The sequence below is a fragment of the Petaurus breviceps genome, unplaced genomic scaffold (assembly GCF_028583685.1).
Source record: "Petaurus breviceps papuanus isolate PSGF00001 unplaced genomic scaffold, PetGlider_PUasm1.0 90763, whole genome shotgun sequence".
In the NCBI taxonomy this organism is placed as follows: Eukaryota; Metazoa; Chordata; class Mammalia; order Diprotodontia; family Petauridae; genus Petaurus; species Petaurus breviceps.
In genome coordinates this window covers 11893295-11901361 of record NW_027187340.1, presented here as the reverse complement: position 1 = coordinate 11901361, position 8067 = coordinate 11893295, and the positions used below count along the sequence as shown (strand labels likewise).

Genomic DNA, 8067 nt, shown 5'->3' with positions numbered 1-8067 from the left:
CTACTTAGGCAATGTTTTAATATCCTCCTATTTGGTAGGGACAGTATTGTAATCTTCATAATCACTGAGAAAGATATTGTCCACAAAATAGCAAGCACTATCTTTCCCTTGTCCAAAAACATTGTACATCAATACTTGGAAAACTTTGTGTACTTCTTTATGGCTGTAGCAGCAAGCACCCCAGCGTCCCCAGGGTGGCTGCTCACACAGATTCTTAGATCTGCTTTGATAAAGGAAAGCAACTCAAAATGGGATAACAAGCTTACTTTAATCAGTCAAACATATATCGTTTACCTCATTCAGGGGAAAAAGGTCAGCACCCTGAACTTCAAAGTATACAGGCAGAATAATCAAGACAGAAACAGATCAAGTAGACAGCTTTCCAAACTGTCCAACCATTACATCCATACCAAATCAACATCTGGGTTTCAACATCTGGGTTTTTCAAAGCCAGGGGGCTCTGGACAACGGCTTCCCAGAATCCATATCAAATCACAGAACACTTCTCAAAGTGAGCCCCAAAACAAAGCTACACATCAGGGCTTATATAGCCTTCTCCTGGCTCAGAGAATGTAACAACCTTATTGACTCACTGGCCAATCAAGAAGTATCTACTGAAAAACAAGCCTGCCACCCCAGGCTCCAGGTGCACTTTAGCCTAGGTGCAGGAAGATCTTAAAAATTTACATTTCCATTACAATGGCCTATGCACCTCAAGAATGCTATTATTATGTAACTAAATAGGGTTCAGAAAGAGCACATAAAATGATCAGATATTAGATGATAGGGGAGTGCCATGTTACAACTAAAATTGGACTAAAATGACTGGAATTCTTTAGTATTACAAAAGAGAGGCTAAGGGTAGAATGAATCAAACCTTTAAAAATTGTGTGGAGTGTGGTTGGGTCAGATACAAAGGGACCCACAAAATCCTGGTGCACCAGTATGAATATGTGCCATTTCATCTCCTTGCCTTTGCACAGACTCACCCCTTTATTAGCCATCCTCACCTTGAGTTCCACAAAAACTTTCCAAAACTCTCCAGCTGTTAGGACCCTCACCCCTCTAGAGCTGCTTTTATTTACTCTGCTAGATAAACACCTTGTGGCCAGGGGCTGCTCTAGCATTTGTTTTTGCACCCTCACTAATGTCTTCCACATAGTAGATAGAAAAATAAAGGAAGGAAGGGAGGAAAGAAGGAATGAAGGAAATAAGAAAGGAAGGAGGGAGGGAAGGAGAAAGGAAGGAAAGAAGAAAGGAAGGAACAAGGAAAGGAATAAAGGAGGGAGAGAGGGAGGAAGAGAGGAAGGAGGGACAGGAGGAGGGAAGAAGGAAGGAAAGGAAAAAAGAAGGAAATGAAGGAAGGAGGGAGGGAAGGAAGGAAGGAAGGAAGGAAGGAAGGAAGGAAGGAAGGAAGGAAGGAAGGAAGGAAGGAAGGAAGGAAGGAAGGGAGGGAGGGAGGGAGGAAGGGAGGGAGGAAGGAAGACAAACCTAGGATGAGAGGACCTCCATAGTGACCATGGGTGACCTGAGATTTCTCAACCAAGAATCCAAGTGACATTAATACAAGAAAGGAATAGAAGTCTTGAGGCACTGGGTTGTTGACACTATTAACATTAGATAGTGTTGAATGGTTATTATTATTTAAAAATTATCCATATGGTCATTTCAGGGCCAAATTCTTGCAAATAAGAGTGCTGAGCTCTACAATAGGAATACCTTATGGAAGACAAAATTAAGATTCAGAGAAGCTACATGACAAGCCAAAGGTCACACAACTTGTAATGCTGAAGTAGTGACTCAAAATGGGAATGTCTAACTCTAAATTCATTATTATTTATCCTCACTACACCATGCCTGACTACACTAAAGAGTTCACTGTAACAGAGCTACTCCCATACTATTTTGACAATCCAAAAATTCTTTGTTCAGCATTTAGTACTCAGTCACAGTCTATCTCCAAGGCATCTACCCAGGCTAATTTTACATTACTTTCTCTATGTCCTAGCCAAACTGGCCTGTTTGCTGTCCTCAACGCACAACATTCCAGCTTGAGGCATAAAAGCCCAGCACACAGAGTTAGGGGTTACTCAGGCTTCACACACCCTTCTAACAAGATCCACTACCATGTCAAATGTGGAGGTGAGGGAAGCTTTGTCCAATGGCATTAATGTTACATCCTTGATGAATAACATTTCTGTGCTATTGATTAAAGTAAACTTCTTTTGTCAAATGGATGATGTATAAGGGTCTCATTTCATTCCAATCCCAAACGTGGACCACCAAACTGGCCCAAGTTGGAAGGAAGAAAGTAAGGAAAAAAGGAAGAATTTATTAAACTTCTATTATGTACTAGGTATTGTGGTTTGTTTTTTTACAACTTTACAAATAATATGCTTACACACTTTACAAATACTTTTATTTTTTAAGCCTCACAACAACCCAAAGCAGTAGGTGCTATTATTTTTCCCATTTTACAGTTGAGGAAACTGAGACAGAGGATAACTGATTTGCCCGGGGTCACACAGCTAATAAGTGTCTGGGGTTGGATTTGAACTCAGGTCTTTCTGACTCCAGCCCAGGGCTCTATCTACTGTGCTTCCTAGCTGCCTGAGTCATTCCTAAGAAGACTGGATCCTCAAGATCCTCTTGAGCCTTACTGGGAAATTACTTTGTTACCAGGGCTCTATTAACCCTCACCCCCACCTGCCACACTTTTAAACATCTCTGGACTCATAGAGCCCAGGTCTTGATCTTGTATGCTTACCCAGAAGGGTAAATTTCTTTCTTTCTTTTTCTTTCTCTCTTTCTTTCTTTTTGGCTGGGGGTAGTAAGGCTGTAAGGGATTCATTCTACCTCCACTTGAAGTTCAGTCCAAGAAATCTCAATCTATATTAGGTTAGTTCATATCTAGATCTCCTTAAATGTGGGTAACGGAGTCCCTAGCTCTCATTACAGCACTCAAGGTAATAAACGTAAATTTGGTATAAGACAGTCTTTATCTTATCCCATTAGAAAAAGTAAGTCATGTAGAGGACTCATAGGAGCCATTAAAAGATAGAGAAAATACATAAAGCATTTCATTAACTCATAAATTCCCCTTGGAATGCAATCATATTTTGGGTCTGCTAAACAAATGACATATCTCCTTCTTGGACTTGGACCTGTACTGTTCAAAAAGTTACCGTAGAACCAGGCATTTCAAATCCCTTCAAATCCCACAAGTCTCACTTCCCCTTCATGTTCCTTGAACTGTGGGGCCAAATAAGCAATTAGACTCTTTCTCCAAGAGGCAAAACTATGCAGGCAATCCCCCGCCTCGCCCCAGAAAACCCAGTCTCCAAACTTGCTCATTTTAAAACTCTCAAACTTGAGGTTACTCACAAGGAAACTCAATGCAGTTTTAAAAAATTTTTCTTGGCTAGGAGGCTAGACTCCAGGCTCCCACTGCCAAAGAAATCATGTCTTCATTGGGTTCAGAAACATTGTCCGTGTACTCCCTTCTCAGGCTAAATGAGCACATGCCATTGTGCATGGAGTCTGAGCAGCTGAGCTCAGATCATGGGGCAAAGGGAAAGCGGAGGGTAAGGTCACCCCTGCTACTGGCAGTTCTTCCTGCCCAACTGCCCTGATGTACTTTTTGCCTGTTTTTTTTTTCTTTCTGTAGAGTCTTCTTCCAGGACTATGTAATGACAACTTATAGCAGGAGTAGATATGATTTAATGTAGAACGGAGTGGCTTGAGAGGAGAGTGACTGAGATTAACTTTCTAAGCCAAAGAGAAGCCAATGGGGCACTCTCAGGAACTCAAGATTTCTTCCAAATTACGCAAAACTACATGATATAGAGAGTTATATGGCATAGTCAATAAAGTGCTGGGCTTGGAGTCAGGAAGACCTGAGTTCAAATCTTGTTTCAGCCAATTACTAGCTGTGTGACCCTGGAGAAGTCATTTGACCTTGCTCAGGCTTAGTTTCCTCATCTGTAAGATGTGGATGATAGTAATAACACCAACCATGGATGTTGTAAAGGTCAAGTGAGATAACATATATAAATATTAGCTGTTACTATTTTAGGTGGTACAATGACAAACCACCAGTACCTTTGCCAAGAAAACCCCAAATAGGGTCATGAAAAGTGGGACACAACTCAACAACAAATTGTTTTTTTTTTTATTCCAGATGTGATCTGACCAAGGCTGAATATTACCTCCTTCACTAAGGGAGCTAGGTGGTATAGCAGAAAAACCCCTGGGTGTGGAATCAGGAAGAACCTGAGTTCAAATCCATCCCTAGCCAAAAGTCACTTAACCTCTGTTTGCCTCAATTCCCCCACATGTAAAATGGGAATAATAATAGCAACTATCTTTTGGGGTTGTTATTAGGATCCAATGAGACAACACTTGCAAAACACGTAGTATAGTGCCTGGTGCTTAGTAGGTGCTATATGAATGTTAGGTATTACTATTCTAGGCAATATGCCTCTCTTCATCCAGCCTAAGACCATTTGGGGGGGGCGGGGGGCACAGGAGTTTTTGTTGCTCTCTAACCATGACATCTCATACAAGGCTTAAGTATGTATGGAAGAATTTTACACACATATGTGAGCCCATTGATGACCTTCACCCTGGTTTAGCCCATCTGCCAAGATGATTTTACTGGAGTATGGCCACTGCACATGCTACAGCTTCTTGGAGTCACAGGTACTGAAGTACTGAAGCCCAAATCTCAGAGACGATCTTTTGCCACCACTATCTCTCTTCTCTTCAATTTTGCTTTGGTTTTTGGATTTGAGCCAACCTTCTTTAGCCCCACCCCCACCCCATACCTTCTATCCTTTTAATTTTATTATCATCGAACTCTTGGAGTTAGCTTGTCCGCACTGAAAATCTGGTCTCCAACTGAGCAAAGATTTCATAGCCACAGCCTGGTTCCTACCCTGCTTCCCAAACCGGGGAGGATCAATTAGAACCTTGAACACCTCCACCATGAAAGACCTTGAGGTGCCCTGGCCCTTCTCTAAAGTCCTAGGTAAATGCTATCCAATGGAAGGTGTTCCTTGCACTCATGACATCTAAGACCAAAACTGAGTTAGTGGTGAATCTGTATGACAGTCAAATTCACAAAGACAGGATCTGGTATTTTGTCAATTGAGGAAACTAGTAATATGTAGAGGATGGTGAAACAATTGTCATATAAACCATTTAATGATTACACAGACATTGAGGCTTTGTGGTATCATAGAAAGGGCACTGGATATAGAAGCAGATGTCCTGGATTCAAATCCTGACCCTTCCATTTACTACCTTGTGTAAATTATTTGCTTCTCTAGACCTCAGTTTCCTCATTCAGAAAACAAGAAGATTGGACTAGATAAGCTCAAAAATTCCCTTCAATTCTAAACCCCACAAAGATATTGGAGTGATTTGCCATTTCTTTCTCCAGCTCATTTTATAGATGAGGAAAGTGAGGCAAACTGGGTTAAGTGACTTGTCCAGGGTCAAACAGTTAGTGTCAGAGGCCAGATTTGAACTCAGGTCTTCATGATTCCAGGTATGGCACTCTATCTACTGAGTCACCCAGCTATCTGTCAGCGTTTGGCTGAAGCTACTTTTTTGTCCATGGAAGTATTTCACAAATAGCCCCAGTGGGGGTGTTGGATGTTTCCTCTCAAAATGCTAATTCTGGTCGCAACTCTGTTGTCAGCTGACCATGTGAACTAGGATAATTCTCCACCTTCCTGAGCCTCTATTCTATTATATCTAAAATGGAAATAATAAAGTCATTTTACTTCAAGGTGAACTCTATATGTTGGAGACACATTGAAAAGTCAAAAAAGATTATGCCAGGTTGAGGGATGTTTTAATGTTCTCAGTATTCCTTCATTGGAGTCCTCCAGTATAGCATGAAGTGTAGCATGAAGCTGGCCTTGGGTTCTCCCTAGCTCTGACTAGGCTTTCATGAGGGTCTCTTCAGCTATCATCCAAGAAAGAGCCCAATAAAGTTCTGAGATGGATCAGGTTGGCCAACAGGTGTCAAATGTTTTTGGAGATGGGATTTCACAAAGGACACTAAGTGAAGTGCAAGTTAAAAGACTGGTTGTTTTTGCGTGAAAAGAGTTAGCTTGAATCACAAATTTTGAGTCATGCAGGGTAGCAGAGTTCAAATCTTTCCCCTGCCCCACTTTTCCTCCCAACCTTTTGAAAAAATTCTTCACGAAGGGCCTGAAATAAAGACTTATTTATTTCTGTTTCACTTCTTCAAAACATATCTTATGGAAATCAACCCCAAAGCATCTTGCAAAATGGGATGCCAGTGAAAGTAGGTAGGAGAGGCAGGGAGGATTTAAACTCTGTACCCTGGGATTTAAAGATCCATTCAGATTTGTTAACAAGGAAAGTCTGGTTAAAAGAACAGCTATGTAGCAGAGAGGATAGAGCACGAGGTTTGGAGAAAGAGGGGGAAAGAATAGGAGGACATCAGTGGCACCTTGGTGACATGAGGAAAACCTTGGTGACACATCTTTCCCAACCCCACTGCTCATTCCCCCAAAATAACTACTTTGCTCTGTCTTATTTCACCCTTTATCCTTCCTGGGAGCAGCTCTTTGTCTCTGGCTGTTGCTGGCTCTATAACACCTAGCTGCTAATGAATGGCACCTGAGTCAAATGTCTCCAATGTTTTTTTTTTTTTTTTTTAAGCAATCAGGGTTAAGTAACTTGCTCAAGGTTACACAGCCAGTTATTTCTGGGTGTGGTGCTGAGTGTCTGAGCCCGGATTTGATCCAGGTCAACCCGAGTCTGGAGCCGGTGCTCTCACTCGCTGAGCCTCCTGGCCGGCCGCCCCTAAGCAATTGGGGTTAAGTAACTTGCTCAAGGTTACATGGCCAGGTGTTTCTGGGTGGGTGCTAAGTGTCTGAGCCCGGGATTCGATCTCCAGGTCATCCCGACACTGGAGCCAGTGCTCTTACTCGCTGTGCTACCTGGCCACCCCTGCAATGTCTTTTATTTCATCTAATTGCCAGTGCCACCTATATGCTAATGCCACTTTGGTCACCCATCACCATCATCTCTCTGCCAGTGCCAATTTTGTCACCCATCTTCTAATCTCACCTATGTCACCACTGACCTACACCTTCTTGCTGGAAGGAAAGAAGGAAGAATACAAAAACTCATTTCATATCTCCTAATATCTATTTCTGTGGTGCTCAGACTGTGGCAGACATGACATGACAACTCAGCTGATCTCTTCCAACTTGGAGCTCCATTCCCTCCCTAGGAGACATCTCTACCCAGAGTGGCTTACCCCTAATCAAAGGCTTAAACAGATACTTTTTGGGTATCGAGGTTACATTGGTGCAGCCTTGGTTTTAGTAGGAGTAGATGTTATTGCACCTCACCTCTACAGCATCTATCCTCAGGGATGAACCAATCACTTTCCTTATGTCACCATGAGCTCTGGGTCTTTGGCAGCAATGGTTGTATTTGAAGAGAAATTTAAACCAGCTGGGATCTCCAAAGAATTGGAATCTGGGAGCCACAGAGATCTCTGTGTTATCAGCAAGACCAAGTTGGGCTTCCTCCATCCATTTGATATTCCCAACAAGAAGGGCAGTATTTTTGGCAGGTACAATGGTGAGAAAGGTTCAACTCCTATTCTTGCAGAGAAAGTCACTTCCCTGGAAATCGAAATGCTGGATGAAACAGTACAGACAATGGGCACTTCCTAAAAGGGCTTGCTCATCAACTCTATTAAATTAGAAGGTTTGGGGTTGCCTCTAGGTCATCTTATATAGGACAAACCCATGTAATAAACAAATGGTAATTATGTAAAGAAAAAAATGGGGCAGCTGGGTGGGGCGGTGGCTAGGGCACCAGCCTCAGAATCAAGAGGATCTGTGTTCAAAGTTGGTCTCAGACTCTTAGTAGCTGTGTGACCCTGGACAAGTCACTTAACCCCAATTTCCTCCCAAAACATAGATAGATAGACAGACAGACAGACAGATGATAGATAGATAGATAGATAGATAGATAGATAGATAGATAGATAGATAGATAGATAGATAGATA

General features: G+C 42.1%; 1 pseudogene; it reads left to right on the top strand.

Annotated features, from left to right (window-relative positions):
• Positions 1–3461: 3461 nt before the first annotated feature.
• On the top strand, positions 3462–7727 carry LOC138146583 (proteasome subunit beta type-7-like; annotated as a pseudogene).
• The last annotated feature ends 340 nt before the right edge of the window (positions 7728–8067 follow it).